This window comes from Bufo bufo, chromosome 5 (assembly GCF_905171765.1).
Source record: "Bufo bufo chromosome 5, aBufBuf1.1, whole genome shotgun sequence".
Classification (NCBI taxonomy): domain Eukaryota; kingdom Metazoa; phylum Chordata; class Amphibia; order Anura; family Bufonidae; genus Bufo; species Bufo bufo.
In genome coordinates, this window is record NC_053393.1 from 404,108,094 (window position 1) to 404,127,128 (window position 19,035).

Genomic DNA, 19,035 nt, shown 5'->3' on the forward strand with positions numbered 1-19,035 from the left:
TGAATAGTGTCATTCAGAAAAACCTAAGACACACGCTACCGTGCTGATAGAAGTCTGATTCTGTGATTAAACCTATACCTGTCACACAGCGCAAAAAAAAAACAGGCCTTACATCTCTATTCAACCAAATCTGTACTGTTTTAGCTGGTCAAGTTATTTGTAGTGACCGTAAAAGCACTTTTTTTTTTCTGGGTTGAAAAACTATTCCCAAATTTGCTATTCTCAAAATAACTAGTTTCTGGTATTTGAGGCCTACTTGAAATCTATCCCAAAAAGGATATCTTACATTGAAGGTGCTGAATAGTGTCATTCAGAAAAACCTAAGACACACGCTACCGTGCTGATAGAAGTCTGATTCTGTGATTAAACCTATACCTGTCACACAGCGCAAAAAAAAACAGGCCTCACATCTCTATTCAACCAAATCTGTACTGTTTTAGCTGGTCAAGTTATTTGTAGTGACCGTAAAAGCACTTTTTTTTTTTCTGTGTTGAAAAACTATTCCCAAATTTGCCATTCTCAAAATAACTAGTTTCTGGTATTTGAGGCCTACTTGAAATCTATCCCAAAAAGGATATCTTACATTGAAGGTGCTGATAGTGCCATTCAGAAAAACCTAAGACACACGCTACCGTGCTGATAGAAGTCTGATTCTGTGATTAAACCTATACCTGTCACACAGCGCAAAAAAAAACAGGCCTTACATCTCTATTCAACCAAATCTGTACTGTTTTAGCTGGTCAAGTTATTTGTAGTGACCGTAAAAGCACATTTTTTTTTCTGTGTTGAAAAACTATTCACAAATTTGCCATTCTCAAAATAACTAGTTTCTGGTATTTGAGGCCTACTTGAAATCTATCCCAAAAAGGATATCTTACATTGAAGGTGCTGATAGTGTCATTCAGAAAAACCTAAGACACACGCTACCGTGCAGATAGAAGTCTGATTCTGTGATTAAACCTATACCTGTCACACAGCGCAAAAAAAAACAGGTCTCACATCTCTATTCAACCAAATCTGTACTGTTTTAGCTGGTCAAGTTATTTGTAGTGACCGTAAAAGCACTTTTTTTTTTCTGGGTTGAAAAACTATTCCCAAATTTGCCATTCTCAAAATAACTAGTTTCTGGTATTTGAGGCCTACTTGAAATCTATCCCAAAAAGGATATCTTACATTGAAGGTGCTGAATAGTGTCATTCAGAAAAACCTAAGACACACGCTACCGTGCTGATAGAAGTCTGATTCTGTGATTAAACCTATACCTGTCACACAGCGCAAAAAAAAAACAGGCCTTACATCTCTATTCAACCAAATCTGTACTGTTTTAGCTGGTCAAGTTATTTGTAGTGACCGTAAAAGCACTTTTTTTTTTCTGGGTTGAAAAACTATTCCCAAATTTGCTATTCTCAAAATAACTAGTTTCTGGTATTTGAGGCCTACTTGAAATCTATCCCAAAAGGGATATCTTACATTGAAGGTGCTGATAGTGCCATTCAGAAAAACCTAAGACACACGCTACCGTGCTGATAGAAGTCTGATTCTGTGATTAAACCTATACCTGTCACACAGCGCAAAAAAAAACAGGCCTCACATCTCTATTCAACCAAATCTGTACTGTTTTAGCTGGTCAAGTTATTTGTAGTGACCGTAAAAGCACTTTTTTTTTTTCTGTGTTGAAAAACTATTCCCAAATTTGCCATTCTCAAAATAACTAGTTTCTGGTATTTGAGGCCTACTTGAAATCTATCCCAAAAAGGATATCTTACATTGAAGGTGCTGATAGTGCCATTCAGAAAAACCTAAGACACACGCTACCGTGCTGATAGAAGTCTGATTCTGTGATTAAACCTATACCTGTCACACAGCGCAAAAAAAAACAGGCCTCACATTTCTATTCAACCAAATCTGTACTGTTTTAGCTGGTCAAGTTATTTGTAGTGACCGTAAAAGCAAATTTTTTTTTCTGTGTTGAAAAACTATTTCCAAATTTGCCATTCTCAAAATAACTAGTTTCTGGTATATGAGGCCTACTTGAAATCTATCCCAAAAAGGATATCTTACATTGAAGGTGCTGATAGTGTCATTCAGAAAAACCTAAGACACACGCTACCGTGCAGATAGAAGTCTGATTCTGTGATTAAACCTATACCTGTCACACAGCGCAAAAAAAAACAGGCCTCACATTTCTATTCAACCAAATCTGTACTGTTTTAGCTGGTCAAGTTATTTGTAGTGACCGTAAAAGCACACTTTTCGTTCTGGGTTGAAAAACTATTCCCACATTTGCCATTCTCAAAATAACTAGTTTCTGGTATATGAGGCCTACTTGAAATCTATCCCAAAAAGGATATCTTACATTGAAGGTGCTGATAGTGTCATTCAGAAAAACCTAAGACACACGCTACCGTGCAGATAGAAGTCTGATTCTGTGATTAAACCTATACCTGTCACACAGCACAAAAAAAAACAGGCCTCACATCTCTATTCAACCAAATCTGTACTGTTTTAGCTGGTCAAGTTATTTGTAGTGACCGTAAAAGCACATTTTTTTTTCTGGGTTGAAAAACTATTCCCAAATTTGCCATTCTGAAAATAACTGGTTTCTGGTATTTGAGGCCTACTTGAAATCTATCCCAAAAAGGATATCTTACATTGAAGGTGCTGAATAGTGTCATTCAGAAAAATCTAAGACACACGCTACCGTGCTGATAGAAGTCTGATTCTGTGATTAAACCTATACATGTCACACAGCGCAAAAAAAAAACAGGCCTCACATCTCTATTCAACCAAATCTGTACTGTTTTAGCTGGTCAAGTTATTTGTAGTGACCGTAAAAGCACATTTTTTTTTCTGTGTTTAAAAACTATTCCCAAATTTGCCATTCTCAAAATAACTAGTTTCTGGTATTTGAGGCCTACTTGAAATCTATCCCAAAAAGGATATCTTACATTGAAGGTGCTGATAGTGTCATTCAGCAAAACCTAAGACACACGCTACCGTGCAGATAGAAGTCTGATTCTGTGATTAAACCTATACCTGTCACACAGCGCAAAAAAAAACAGGCCTCACATTTCTATTCAGCCAAATCTGAACTGTTTTAGCTGGTCAAGTTATTTGTAGTGACCGTAAAAGCACACTTTTTTTTTTCTGGGTTGAAAAACTATTCCCAAATTTGCCATTCTCAAAATAACTAGTTTCTGGTATTTGAGGCCTACTTGAAATCTATCCCAAAAAGGATATCTTACATTGAAGGTGCTGATAGTGTCATTCAGAAAAACCTAAGACACACGCTACCGTGCAGATAGAAGTCTGATTCTGTGATTAAACCTATACCTGTCACACAGCGCAAAAAAAAACAGGTCTCACATCTCTATTCAACCAAATCTGTACTGTTTTAGCTGGTCAAGTTATTTGTAGTGACCGTAAAAGCACATTTTTTTTTCTGGGTTGAAAAACTATTCCCAAATTTGCCATTCTGAAAATAACTGGTTTCTGGTATTTGAGGCCTACTTGAAATCTATCCCAAAAAGGATATCTTACATTGAAGGTGCTGAATAGTGTCATTCAGAAAAACCTAAGACACACGCTACCGTGCTGATAGAAGTCTGATTCTGTGATTAAACCTATACCTGTCACACAGCGCAAAAAAAAACAGGCCTTACATCTCTATTCAACCAAATCTGTACTGTTTTAGCTGGTCAAGTTATTTGTAGTGACAGTAAAAGCACATTTTTTTTTCTGTGTTGAAAAACTATTCACAAATTTGCCATTCTCAAAATAACTAGTTTCTGGTATTTGAGGCCTACTTGAAATCTATCCCAAAAAGGATATCTTACATTGAAGGTGCTGATAGTGTCATTCAGAAAAACCTAAGACACACGCTACCGTGCAGATAGAAGTCTGATTCTGTGATTAAACCTATACCTGTCACACAGCGCAAAAAAAAACAGGTCTCACATCTCTATTCAACCAAATCTGTACTGTTTTAGCTGGTCAAGTTATTTGTAGTGACCGTAAAAGCACATTTTTTTTTCTGGGTTGAAAAACTATTCCCAAATTTGCCATTCTGAAAATAACTGGTTTCTGGTATTTGAGGCCTACTTGAAATCTATCCCAAAAAGGATATCTTACATTGAAGGTGCTGAATAGTGTCATTCAGAAAAACCTAAGACACACGCTACCGTGCTGATAGAAGTCTGATTCTGTGATTAAACCTATACCTGTCACACAGCGCAAAAAAAAACAGGCCTTACATCTCTATTCAACCAAATCTGTACTGTTTTAGCTGGTCAAGTTATTTGTAGTGACAGTAAAAGCACATTTTTTTTTCTGTGTTGAAAAACTATTCACAAATTTGCCATTCTCAAAATAACTAGTTTCTGGTATTTGAGGCCTACTTGAAATCTATCCCAAAAAGGATATCTTACATTGAAGGTGCTGATAGTGCCATTCAGAAAAACCTATGACACACGCTACCGTGCAGATAGAAGTCTGATTCTGTGATTAAACCTATACCTGTCACACAGCGCAAAAAAAAACAGGCCTCACATTTCTATTCAGCCAAATCTGAACTGTTTTAGCTGGTCAAGTTATTTGTAGTGACCGTAAAAGCACACTTTTTTTTTCTGGGTTGAAAAACTATTCCCAAATATGACATTCTCAAAATAACTAGTTTCTGGTATTTGAGGCCTACTTGAAATCTATCCCAAAAAGGATATCTTACATTGAAGGTGCTGATAGTGTCATTCAGAAAAACCTAAGACACACGCTACCGTGCAGATAGAAGTCTGATTCTGTGATTAAACCTATACCTGTCACACAGCGCAAAAAAAAACAGGCCTCACATCTCTATTCAACCAAATCTGTACTGTTTTAGCTGGTCAAGTTATTTGTAGTGTCCGTAAAAGCACTTTTTTTTACTGGGTTGAAAAACTATTCCCAAATTTGCCATTCTCAAAATAACTAGTTTCTGGTATTTGAGGCCTACTTGAAATCTATCCCAAAAAAGGATATCTTACATTGAAGGTGCTGAATAGTGTCATTCAGAAAAACCTAAGACACACGCTACCGTGCTGATAGAAGTCTGATTCTGTGATTAAACCTATACCTGTCACACAGCGCAAAAAAAAAACAGGCCTTACATCTCTATTCAACCAAATCTGTACTGTTTTAGCTGGTCAAGTTATTTTTAGTGACCGTAAATCACTTTTTTTTTTCTGGGTTGAAAAACTATTCCCAAATTTGCTATTCTCAAAATAACTAGTTTCTGGTATTTGAGGCCTACTTGAAATCTATCCCAAAAAGGATATCTTACATTGAAGGTGCTGAATAGTGTCATTCAGAAAAACCTAAGACACACGCTACCTTGCTGATAGAAGTCTGATTCTGTGATTAAACCTATAGCTGTCACACAGCGCAAAAAAAAACAGGCCTCACATCTCTATTCAACCAAATCTGTACTGTTTTAGCTGGTCAAGTTATTTGTAGTGACCGTAAAAGCACATTTTTTTTTTCTGTGTTGAAAAACTATTCCCAAATTTGCCATTCTCAAAATAACTAGTTTCTGGTATTTGAGGCCTACTTGAAATCTATCCCAAAAAGGATATCTTACATTGAAGGTGCTGATAGTGCCATTCAGAAAAACCTAAGACACACGCTACCGTGCTGATAGAAGTCTGATTCTGTGATTAAACCTATACCTGTCACACAGCGCAAAAAAAAACAGGCCTCACATTTCTATTCAACCAAATCTGTACTGTTTTAGCTGGTCAAGTTATTTGTAGTGACCGTAAAAGCAAATTTTTTTTTCTGTGTTGAAAAACTATTTCCAAATTTGCCATTCTCAAAATAACTAGTTTCTGGTATATGAGGCCTACTTGAAATCTATCCCAAAAAGGATATCTTACATTGAAGGTGCTGATAGTGTCATTCAGAAAAACCTAAGACACACGCTACCGTGCAGATAGAAGTCTGATTCTGTGATTAAACCTATACCTGTCACACAGCGCAAAAAAAAACAGGCCTCACATTTCTATTCAACCAAATCTGTACTGTTTTAGCTGGTCAAATTATTTGTTGTGACCGTAAAAGCACATTTTTTTTTCTGGGTTGAAAAACTATTCCCAAATTTGCCATTCTCAAAATAACTAGTTTCTGGTATTTGAGGCCTACTTGAATTCTATCCCAAAAAGGATATCTGACATTGAAGGTGCTGATAGTGCCATTCAGAAAAACCTAAGACACACCCTACCGTGCAGATAGAAGTCTGATTCTGTGATTAAACCTATACCTGTCACACAGCGCAAAAAAAAACAGGCCTCACATTTCTATTCAACCAAATCTGTACTGTTTTAGCTGGTCAAGTTATTTGTAGTGACCGTAAAAGCACTTTTTTTTTTCTGGGTTGAAAAACTATTCCCAAATTTGCCATTCTCAAAATTGTGGTGAACGGGAACAATGAGGAAAACATCTAATAAGAGACGCGGACGCGGACGTGGACATGTTGGTGGTGGTGTTAGTGGACCCTCTGGTGCTGGGAGAGGACGTGGCCGTTCTGCCACAGCCACACGTCCTAGTGAACCAAATACCTCAGGTCCCAGTAGCCAGCAGAATATACAGCGATATTTGGTGGGGCCCAATGCCGTTCTAAGGATGGTAAGGCCTGAGCAGGTACAGGCATTAGTCAATTGGGTGGCCGACAGTGGATCCAGCACGTTCACATTATCTCCCACCCAGTCTTCTGCAGAAAGCGCACAGATGGCGCATGCAAACCAAGCCCATCGGTCTGTCACATCACCCCCATGCATATCAGGGAAACTGTCTGAGCCTCAAGTTATGCAGCAGTCTCTTATGCTGTTTGAAGACTCTGCTGCCAGGGTTTCCCAAGGGCATCCACCTAGCCCTTCCCCAGGGGTGGAAGAGATAACGCACAACCACTTATTTTTCCTGATGATGAGGACATGGGAATACCACCTCAGCACGTCTCTGATGATGATGAAACACAGGTGCCAACTGCTGCGTCTTTCTGCAGTGTGCAGACTGAACAGGAGGTCAGGGATCAAGACTGGGTGGAAGACGATGCAGGGGACAATGAGGTCCTAGACCCCACATGGAAAGAAGGTCGTGCCACTGACTTTCACAGTTCGGAGGAAGAGGCAGTGGTGAGACCGAGCCAACAGCGTAGCAAAAGAGGGAGCAGTGGGCAAAATCAGAACACCCGCCGCCAAGAGACTCCGCCTGCTACTGACTGCCGCCATCTGGGACCGAGCACCCCAAAGGCAGCTTCAAGGAGTTCCCTGGCATGGCACTTCTTCAAACAATGTGCTGACGACAAGACCCGAGTGGTTTGCACGCTGTGCCATCAGAGCCTGAAGCGAGGCATTAACGTTCTGAACCTTAGCACAACCTGCATGACCAGGCACCTGCATGCAAAGCATGAACTACAGTGGAGTAAACACCTTAAAAACAAGGAAGTCTCTCAGGCTCCCCCTGCTGCCTCTTCTGCTGCTGCCGCCTCGGCCTCTTCTGCTGCTGCTGCCACCGCCTCGGCCTCTTCCTCTGCCTCTGGAGGAACGTTGGCACCTGCCGCCCAGCAAACATGGGATGTACCACCAACACCACCACCTGCGTCACCAAGCATCTCAACCATGTCACACGGCAGCGTTCAGCTCTCCATCTCACAAACATTTGAGAGAAAGCGTAAATTCCCACCTAGCCACCCTCGATCCCTGGCCCTGAATGCCAGCATTTCTAAACTACTGGCCTATGAAATGCTGTCATTTAGGCTGGTGGACACACACAGCTTCAAACAGCTCATGTCACTTGCTGTCCCACAGTATGTTGTTCCCAGCCGCCACTACTTCTCCAAGAGAGCCGTGCCTTCCCTGCACAAACAAGTGTCCGATAAAATCAAGTGTGCACTGCGCAACGCCATCTGTGGCAAGGTCCACCTAACCACAGATACGTGGACCAGTAAGCACGGCCAGGGACGCTATATCTCCCTAACTGCACACTGGGTAAATGTAGTGGCGGCTGGGCCCCAGGCGGAGAGCTGTTTGGCGCACGTCCTTCAACCGCCAAGGATCGCAGGGCAACATTCTTTGCCTCCTGTCTCCTCCTCCTCCTACTCAGCCTCCTCCTCTTCTTCTTCCACCTGCTCATCCAGTCAGCCACACACCTTCACCACCAACTTCAGCACAGCCAGGGGTAAACGTCAGCAGGCCATTCTGAAACTCATATGATGTTTGGGGGACAGGCCCCACACCGCACAGGAGTTGTGGCGGGGTATAGAACAACAGACCGACGAGTGGTTGCTGCCGGTGAGCCTCAAGCCCGCCCTGGTGGTGTGCGATAATGGGCGAAATCTCGTTGCAGCTCTGGGACTAGCCGGTTTGACGCACATCCCTTGCCTGGCGCATGTGCTGAATTTGGTGGTGCAGAAGTTAATTCGCAACTACCCCGACATGTCAGAGCTGCTGCATAAAGTGCGGGCCGTCTGTTCGCGCTTCCGGCGTTCACACCCTGCCGCTGCTCGCCTGTCTGCGCTACAGCGTAACTTCGGCCTTCCTGCTCACCGCCACATATGCGACGTACCCACCAGGTGGAACTCCACCTTGCATATGCTGGACAGACTGTGCGAGCAGCAGCAGGCCATAGTGGAGTTTCAGCTGCAGCACGCACGGGTCAGTCGCACTGTGGATCAGACACACTTCACCCCCAATGACTGGGCCTCCATGCGAGACCTGTGTGCCCTGTTGCGTTGTTTCGAGTACTCCACCAACATGGCCAGTGGCGATGATGCCGTTATCAGCGTTACAATACCACTTCTATGTCTCCTTGAGAAAACACTTAGGGCGATGATGGAAGAGGAGGTGGCCCAGGAGGAAGAGGAGGAAGAGGGGTCATTTTTAGCACTTTCAGGCCAGTCTCTTTGAAGTGACTCAGAGGGAGGTTTTTTGCAACACCAGAGGCCAGGTACAAATGTGGCCAGACAGGGCCCACTACTGGAGGACGAGGAGGACGAGGATGAGGAGGAGGTGGAGGAGGATGAGGATGAAGCATGTTCACAGCGGGGTGGCACCCAAAGCAGCTCGGGCCCATCACTGGTGCGTGGCTGGGGGGAAACACAGGACGATGACGATACGCCTCCCACAGAGGACAGCTTGTCCTTACCTCTGGTCAGCCTGGCAAACATGAGCGACTACATGCTGCAGTGCCTGCGCAACGACAGCAGAGTTGCCCACATTTTAACGTGTGCGGACTACTGGGTTGCCACCCTGCTGGATCCCCAGTACAAAGACAATGTGCCCACCTTACTTCCTACACTGGAGCGTGATAGGAAGATGCGCGAGTACAAGCGCACGTTGGTAGACGCGCTACTGAGAGCATTCCCAAATGTCACAGGGGAACCAGTGGAAGCCCAAGGCGAAGGCAGAGGAGGAGCAAGAGGTCGCCAACGCAGCTGTGTCACGCCCAGCTCCTCTGAGGGCAGGGTTAGCATGGCAGAGATGTGGAAAAGTTTTGTCAACACGCCACAGCTAACTGCACCACCACCTGATACGGAACATGTTAGCAGGAGGCAACATTTCACTAACATGGTGGAACAGTACCTGTGCACACCCCTCCACGTACTGACTGATGGTTCGGCCCCATTCAACTTCTGGGTCTCCAAATTGTCCACGTGGCCAGAGCTAGCCTTTTATGCCTTGGAGGTGCTGGCCTGCCCGGCGGCCAGCGTTTTGTCTGAACGTGTATTCAGCACGGCAGGGGGCGTCATTACAGACAAACGCAGCCGCCTGTCTACAGCCAATGTGGACAAGCTGACGTTCATAAAAATGAACCAGGCATGGATCCCACAGGACCTGTCCATCCCTTGTGCAGATTAGATATTAACTACCTCCCCTTAACAATATATTATTCTACTCCAGGGCACTTCCTCATTCAATACTATTTTTAATTTCATTTTACCATTATATTGCGGGGGCAACCCAAAGTTGAATGAACCTCTCCTCTGTCTGGGTGCCGGGGCCTAAATGTGTGACAGTGGCCTGTTCTAGTGGTGGGTGACGTGAAGCCTGATTCTCTGCTATGACATGAAGACAGATTCTGCGCTGACATAAGGCCAGATTCTCTGTTACGGGACCTCTCTCCTCTGCCTGGGTGCCTGGGCCTAAATGTGTGACAGTGGCCTGTTCTAGTGGTGGGTGACGTGAAGCCTGATTCTCTGCTATGACATGAAGACAGATTCTGCGCTGACATAAGGCCAGATTCTCTGTTACGGGACCTCTCTCCTCTGCCTGGGTGCCTGGGCCTAAATATGTGACAGTGGCCTGTTCCAGTGGTGGGTGACGTGAAGCCTGATTCTCTGCTATGACATGAAGACAGATTCTGCGCTGACATAAGGCCAGATTCTCTGTTACGGGACCTCTCTCCTCTGCCTGGGTGCCTGGGCCTAAATGTGTGACAGTGGCCTGTTCCAGTGGTGGGTGACGTGAAGCCTGATACTCTGCTATGACATGAAGACAGATTCTGCGCTGACATAAGGCCAGATTCTCTTTTACAGGACCTCTCTCCTCTGCCTGGGTGCCTGGGCCTAAATGTGTGACAGTGGCCTGTTCCAGTGGTGTTTGACGTGAAGCCTGATTCTCTGCTATGACATGAAGACAGATTCTGCGCTGACATAAGGCCAGATTCTCTGTTACAGGACCTCTCTCCTCTGCCTGGGTGCCTGGGCCTAAATGTGTGACAGTGGCCTGTTCCAGTGGTGGCTGACGTGAAGCCTTATTCTCTGCTATGTCATGAAGACAGATTCTGCGCTGACATAAGGCCAGATTCTCTGTTACGGGACCTCTCTCCTCTGCCTGGGTGCCTGGGCCTAAATGTGTGACAGTGGCCTGTTCTAGTGGTGGGTGACGTGAAGCCTGATTCTCTGCTATGACATAAAGACAGATTCTGCGCTGACATAAGGCCAGATTCTCTGTTACGGTACCTCTATCCTCTGCCTGGGTGAATGGGCCTAAATGTGTGACAGTGGCCTGTTCTAGTGGTGGGTGACGTGAAGCTTGATTCTCTGCTATGACATGAAGACAGATTCTGCGCTGACATAAGGCCAGATTCTCTGTTACGGGACCTCTCTCCTCTGCCTGGGTGCCTGGGCCTAAATATGTGACAGTGGCCTGTTCCAGTGGTGGGTGACGTGAAGCCTGATTCTCTGCTATGACATGAAGACAGATTCTGCGCTGACATAAGGCCAGATTCTCTGTTACGGGACCTCTCTCCTCTGCCTGGGTGCCTGGGCCTTAATGTGTGACAGTGGCCTGTTCCAGTGGTGGGTGACGTAAAGCCTGATTCTCTGCTATGACCTGAAGACAGATTCTGCGCTGACATAAGGCCAGATTCTCTGTTACGGGACCGCTCTCCTCTGTCTGGGTGCCGGGGCCCTAAATATGTGACAGTGGCCTCTTCCAGTGGTGGGTGACATGAAGCCAGATTCTCTGCTATGGCATGAAGAGACTGATTCTCTGCTGACGTGAAGCCAGATTCTCTGCTATGGGACCTCTGTCCAATTGATATTGGTTAATTTTAATTTTTTTTTATTTTTATTTTAATTCATTTCCCTATCCACATTTGTTTGCAGGGGATTTACCAACATGTTTCTGCCTTTTGCAGGCCTCTAGCTCTTTCCTGGGCTGTTTTACAGCCTTTTTAGTGCCGAAAAGTTCGGGTCCCCATTGACTTCAATGGGGTTTGGGTTCGGGACGAAGTTCGGTTCGGGTTCGGATCCCGAACCCGAACATTTCCGGGAAGTTCGGCCGAACTTCTCGAACCCGAACATCCAGGTGTTCGCTCAACTCTACTCATGAATATTCAGGACTCATCATTATCAGTTGGAGCTTTTCAATACAAGATGTTTGCAGATTGACTGGGTCAATTAAAGAAAGTGACCCAGCATTGTGCTAAGAGAATCAATCACTTATTTATGTTGCCCTTAGTTAGGACACCATAAAACTGGTGACAGGTTCCCTTTAAGGACTCTATAATGACAGGGAGTGTTCCAAAGAATTGGCGCTTAGCAAATGTGGTGCCAATATAAAAAAAACAGCTGGAAAGTATAGGTCATTAAGTGTAATATCTGTCATGGCTAAACTGTTTGAAAGTTTTCTAAGAGATGCTCTCCTGGATTATCTCAATGAAAATAAGCTTATAACCTTAATTATGTTCACTGTGCGCTAAAAAATGTCCTTATTCTGCAGTTTAATACGGTTACGACGATCCCAAATTTGTATTTTTTTTTTTTTACTACTTTAAAAAAAGAAAAATCTTTGAAACAATCAAAATTTTTTGCATTTCTTTTAAATATTTTTGTCTAGACAGCTGTTTTAAAGCTTGTTTTTTGCAGGATGAACTATAATATTTATTGGCACCATTTATGCAGTACATACAACTTTTTGATCACTATTATTCAATATTTTGGGGGGAAAAGGTGACCAAGAAATGGAGAATCACGTGTTTTAATTTTTTTTTCATTACGTAACATAGTAACATAGTACATAAGACCGAAAAAAGACATTTGTCCATCCAGTTCGGCCTGTTATCCTGCAAGTTGATCCAGAGGAAGGCAAAAAAAACCAACCTGTGAGGTAGAAGCCAATTTTCCTCACTTTAGGGGAATAAAAAATTCCTTCCCGACTCCTATCAGGCAATCAGACTAACTCCCTGGATCAACGACCCCTCTCTAGTAGCTATAGCCTGTAATATTATTACGCTCCAGAAATACATCCACCCCCTCTTGAATTCCTTTATTGTACTCACCATCACCACCTCCTCAGGCAGAGAGTTCCATAGTCTCACTGCTCTTACTGTAAAGAATCCTCTTCTATGTTTGTGTACAAACCTTTTTTCCTCCAGACGCAGAGGAAGAGGATGTCCCCTCGTCACAGTCACAGTCCTGGGGATAAATAGATGATGGGATAGATCTCTGTACTGACCCCTGATATATTTATACATATTAATTAGATCTCCCCTCAATCGTCTTTTTTCTAAAGTGAATAACCCTAATTTTGATAATCTTACAGGGTACTGTAGTTGCGCCATTCCAGTTACTAATTTAGTTGCCCTCCTCTGGACCCTCTCCAGCTCTGCTTTGTCTGCCTTGTTTACAGGAGCCCAGAACTGTACACAGTACTCCATGTGTGGTCTGACTAGCGATTTGTAAAGTGGTAGGACTGTTCTTATCACGGGCATCTATGCCCCTTTTGATGCAACCCATTATCTTATTGGCCTTGGCAAGAGCTAGAAAAATATTTTTATATTTTAATACATTAGACATTTTTAGATTCGACGATACCTGTTATGTTTATTTTTTGTTTATTTATTGTTTATTTATATAAATTTTTATATGTAAAATTGGAAAAGGGGAGTAATTTGAACTTTTAATATTTTTGGGTTTTCATAATAACTTTTAGTCCCCTTAGGTAGCTGCAACCTGGGATATTTTGATCCCTTGTCCATATGCCATAATACAGAACTATTCTGGTGAATGCGATTCTGACAGATCACCTTGCAAGCTAGAAAACCTATTGCTCAGGCACCTTCCCACAGAGGAAGGTGACTTAAATACTCTGGGGCTGCCAGCCATAGGCTTGTGTTAATTAGGGTATGTGCACACTGTTTTTCAGAGAGAAAAATTCATATGAAAAACCACGTAAGGGCAAATCAGGGCCTCTAGTCAGATGAATGACTGCAACAATAGAAACCTGGGCAAAGTTTTACACCAAGACTGTTAATTCAATACACAGTGCCAGGGAGTCTGGATAGATTATACATATCTATGCAATGCATTCAGAAAGTTTTCAGAGCCTTTCATTTTTATTTTTTATTTATTATGTTGTGGCCCTGTGCAAAAATAAATTAAAACAGATGAAGTTTTCCCAATCAATCTGTACTCAATACCCCATAATGAGAAAGTGGAAACAGACATAAGTATTCAGAACCATTGTTATGACACTTGATATTTAGCTCTAGAGGCATCATATTTGAGATTTTTCTACACCTTGATTGGAGTCCACCTGTTATAATGTCAGTTGATTGGACATGATTTGGAAAGACACACCCCTGTCTATATAAGGTCTCACAGCTGACAATGCACATCAGAGCAAAAAATAAGACATGAGGAGGAAAGAACTTTCTGTAGAGCTTCGAGACAGTAATGTGTGGAGGCCTCCATAATTCTTAAATGGAAAAAGTTTGGAACAACCAGGACTCCAAGAGTTGACCTCTCCACCACCACCAAACTAAGGAATCGTTGGAGAAGGGCCTTGGTAAGAGAGTTGACCAAGAACACCAGAGTTACTCTGACCAGCACTCCATTAATCTGGGCTTTGTGGCAGAATGGCTGGAAAGAAGCTTTCCTTAGTAAAAGACACATAAATGCCTGGAGTTTGCAACAAAAAAAAAAGCACCTAAAGGAATCTCAGACTGTGAAAGATTCTCTGGGTATGATAAAAACAAGATTACATTTTTTGCCTCAATTCTAAGCATCATGTCTGAAAGAAACCAGACAGTGATCATTACCTGCCCAATACAATCCCTACAGTAATCAGCAGACAGCCAATCAGCAGACAGCATCCCCTGTGATGTCACATCCCCATAAAAGCATCAACCCTCGCGGTTGCCACCATTTCAATGTAAACTGAGCATAGGGAGAGACATTGCAAGCACCAGAGACAGTGTGTTAGAAAGCTTTCATTTGTAGAATATTGGATAGGGAGAATGGAACTGCAGGGACAGTGCAGGCTCAGTGTAATCGTCCTGTGCATCTTGTTCACCTGCTGCGCCATTCATTCTTAATCTGTTCTGTCATACATAAACTTACTGTTGATCAGATTCATTGTCAACAGATGGTCTAATATATAGGTGTGTTTATCTAGTTCATTGGCAGCACCATTTATAGCTAATCTGTTCCTTCATAGTCTTATTGTGCGTCAAACTCAGCGTCACGGTCTAATATATAGCTGTGCTTATCTAGTTCATCTGCTGCAACATTCATACTTAATCTGTTCTGTTATAGATAGACACATTGATTAATAGATAAACAATTCTATTAGGCCCTGATTCACAAAGTAAGGTGATACACCTGTCTCATTCTACTATTTGTGGCGTGTCCACATTGATATTTAAACTGAAGTTACTGTGATCAGGGCCGGCTCCAGGTTCATGTGGGCCCTTGGGCAATAAAGTCTCAGTGGGCCCCCTTGTGGCAATCCCCATTGTGCCCCCTTCATAGTAATAATCCCCATTGTGGCCCCTTCATTGTAGAAATCCACATTGTGGCCCCTTCATAGTAGAAATCCCCATTGTGGCCCCTTCATAGTAGAAATCCCCATTGTGCCCCCTTCACAGTAATAATGCCCTCTGGCTCTGTACCCCCTCCGTGGTAGAAATGCCCTCTGTGCCCCTCCAGACTAGTAATGCCCTCTGTGCCCCCTCCATTGTAGAAATGTAGAAATGCCCTCTGTTCCCCCTCCATAGTTATAAAGACCTTTGTGCCCCCTCCATAGTAATAAAGTCCTCTGTGCACCCTCCATAGTAAAAAAGTCCTCTGTGCCCGCTTTACAGTAATAATGCCCTCTGGCTCGGTGCCTTCTCCATAGTAATAAAGTCCTCTGTGCCCCCTCCATAGTAATAAAGACCTCTGTGCCCCCTCCATAGTAATATAGTCCTCTGTGCTCCTTCCATAAAGACCTCTGTGACCCCTCTGTATTAAAAACACAAAAAACACAGTAACTACTCACCTTGTCCTATTCCTGAAGCTCACAGTCCTCTCTTCCCTGCAGGCACAGATCGCTCTGCAACACTGTGTGGGTAGAGCCTATGCATATTACCAGGCTGTCAGCTCCGCCCACACAGACCGGCAGCGCGATCCGTGCCTGTAGGCTGAAAGGTGGAGCAAAGAGAAGTCAAATTTTTTCACTTTAATGTTGGGTTCACACTTGAGCGTTTTACAGCGCGTTCAAACGCGCTGTAAAACGCTCAACACATGAAAACCAATGCTTCCCTATGGCCCTGGTTCTCACTTGAGCGTTTTACAGCGCGTTTGAACTCGCTGAAAAACGCCCTACGCTCAAACAAGTTCTTGAGCTTCTTTGGGGCATTTTGTCGCGCGTTTGCAGCCATAGGACACTGCTGTTAATCACACAAACGCGCGTAATACGCGCATTCACTATGGACAAAAATGCGCACAAAAACGCGCGACAAAAACGCGCGTTAAACGCGCATATCAAATGCGCTCAGGTCTGAACCCAGCCTAAGACTAATGTTTTCGCTAAAAGAATAATTTTTCAGATAAAAGCATAATTTTTCTGATAAAAAAAAGAATATCAACTTGTGAGCAACTCTGCTGTGCGAAGAATGAATTTATTTTCACTGTCCACAGGGTGTTAAATAAGACAGCTCTGTAACACTAGATCACAGTCAAGGTCGGCGTCAGCACCCGTCATACCCGGGCGAGTGCCGGTGCCCACAGCTCCTGCGGGGGCCCACAGAACATGCTGCCAGAGGCCTGAAGCAATGAACGCTTCTATCAATACAGATGGAAGTGCTCATTGCTGGAGCGATAGGAGCTGCGGTCCTGTCACTCACCGCTCAGCACATGCTCCTCCCCTCCTTCAGGCTAGCCGTGCTCTGAATGGTCAAGCAGGTAGTCTTTTAGCAAATTAATGAGTCTACTCCAGTATTACAATCCCCGATCCCTATGACAAACAACGTTGAGCGTTTGTTGGCAAAGGGTAGACATGCGGTGATCCCTTCATTGCAGTGCATGTGCAGCCGCCAACATGTAAGGGCATCACAGAGCAGTTAGTGCTGAATGCCACTTGGCCATCCAGGAATTGGACGCGGAACATTTGTTTATGGTTGGAACTACGACAGTATTACCAGAAAAATCACCCCCCACCAACTGGACCCAATTTCATCATTCCTAGATTATTCCTGAAGGATTATATGACACCTTGTAGTCAACCCACTTTCTTTCGACTCTTGTTAAGGGCTCATTCAGACGGCCATGTGTTTTGCGGTCCGCAAATTGGGGATCCGCAAAGCACGGATACCGGCCCGTATGAATTCCGCAATTTGCGGACCGCACATGGCCGTCTCTCTCATAAAAAATGCCTATTCTTGTCCCTAATTGCAGACAAGAATAGGACATGCTCTATATTTTTGAGGGGCCGCGGAATGGAACACCGGATGCGGACAGCACACGGTGTGCTGTCTGCATCTTTTGTGGCCCCATTGAAATGAATGGGTCTGTACCAGTTCCGCAAAAACATATGGCCGTCTGAATGAGTCCAAAAACTGTTGCAGTAGGGGTAAAAATGTAAAAAAAACATAACATTTTGCACATGCAATGCACTTTGTGATGGAAATTTAGTGTATTTTACTGGCTATCTCCCCACAATAAACACATAGGCAACATATTTGTTAAAGGGGTTGTCCCATTAAGACAACATATCACCTATCCATAAAATATGTATGAACATTTATGAACTCAGATATGTCAGTTTTGACATAGTGATGTAAAAAATTTGCAAATCATGACTTAAGAATTAAAAGTGAGAGTAAGGCCTCTTTCACACGACAGTATGTCTTTTTCAGTGTTTTGCAGTCCGTTTTAAACGGATCCGTTGTTCCGTTTTTTGTTTCCGTTGTGTTTCCGTTTCCGTTCCGTTTTTCCGTTCCGTTTTTCCGTATGGCAAATACAGTATACAGTAATTTCATAGAAAAAATTGGGCTGGGCATAACATTTTCAATAGATGGAGCCGCAAAAAACGGAACGGATACGGAAGACATACGGATGCACTTCCGTATGCATTCCGTTTTTTTGCGGACCCATAGACTTTAATGGAGCCACGGAACGTGATTTGAGGCCAAATATAGGACATGTTCTATGTTAAAACGGAACGGAAAAACGGAAAAACGGAAACGGAATGCATACGAAGTACATTCCGTTTTTTTGCGGAACCATTGAAATCAATGGTTCCGTATACGGACCGTATACGGACCGCAAAAAACGGCCAGTAAACGGGGAAAAAAAAACGGCCGTGTGAAAGAGGCCTAAACCTGGATTGTGGCTCATTTATTATGTGCGACTTTTGCAAAAGTCGCAAAAAAATTGCAACCCACGCCAGGCAACCCCCTGGTCTACTTTTATACCTAAAGGTGTAAACCACATTATACTCAAGCCACATATATTATTAAGGTACACTGGTTCATAAATTTGGTGCAGAAAGCACACAAAGCAAAGCCAGACTTAAAACTGACACAAAAAAACCTTAAATGATAAATGACTCCTAAGTGTCTGATTGGCGGGGGTCTGACTGCTGGGGTCCCCCTTTGATCATAAGAATGAGGACCCCAGCTCTCCTTTTGAACAGAGCAGCTGATATGTACTGTACAAATGCATGTCCGCCACTCCATTCAACTCTATGGGACTATGGGAGATAGCCGAGTAGAAGCGTTCGCTATCTCTAGCAGTCCCATAGAGTTGAATGGAGTGACAGCATGCGTGCATTAACGCTGCTTCAAACAGGAGAGAACGAGCCTCCTCTCTCATGATTGGCAGGAGCCCCGCAGTAAAAACCAAGTGGATACGAGATAAGTTGTCTTGATTGAACAACCCCTTTAGGTGAAATAAATAATTAGAGATAAGCAAAGTTTTGAAAAATTTGATTCCGTAGCTTTGTTGAAGTTCCCTAAGAAATTCCATTTGTTACGAATTAATTTGTCACGGATCGCTATAAATCAGGTATACCCAGGCCACTCTGCCTTAGGGTATGGCCACACGGAGCAGCTGTACTGCGGGCAGATTGCAGCCATTCTGTGGTGAAGACCCACATGGGCAATTAGCCTGCAGATGCCTTTCATTTAATAATGAAGACCACACTCTATAGTTGGTGTGAGGAATATGGATTAATATTTACTGTCAGCCATGTCCTCACACCCACCATATGCTGAAAGATGGCAGAGGAAATCAAGCTCCAC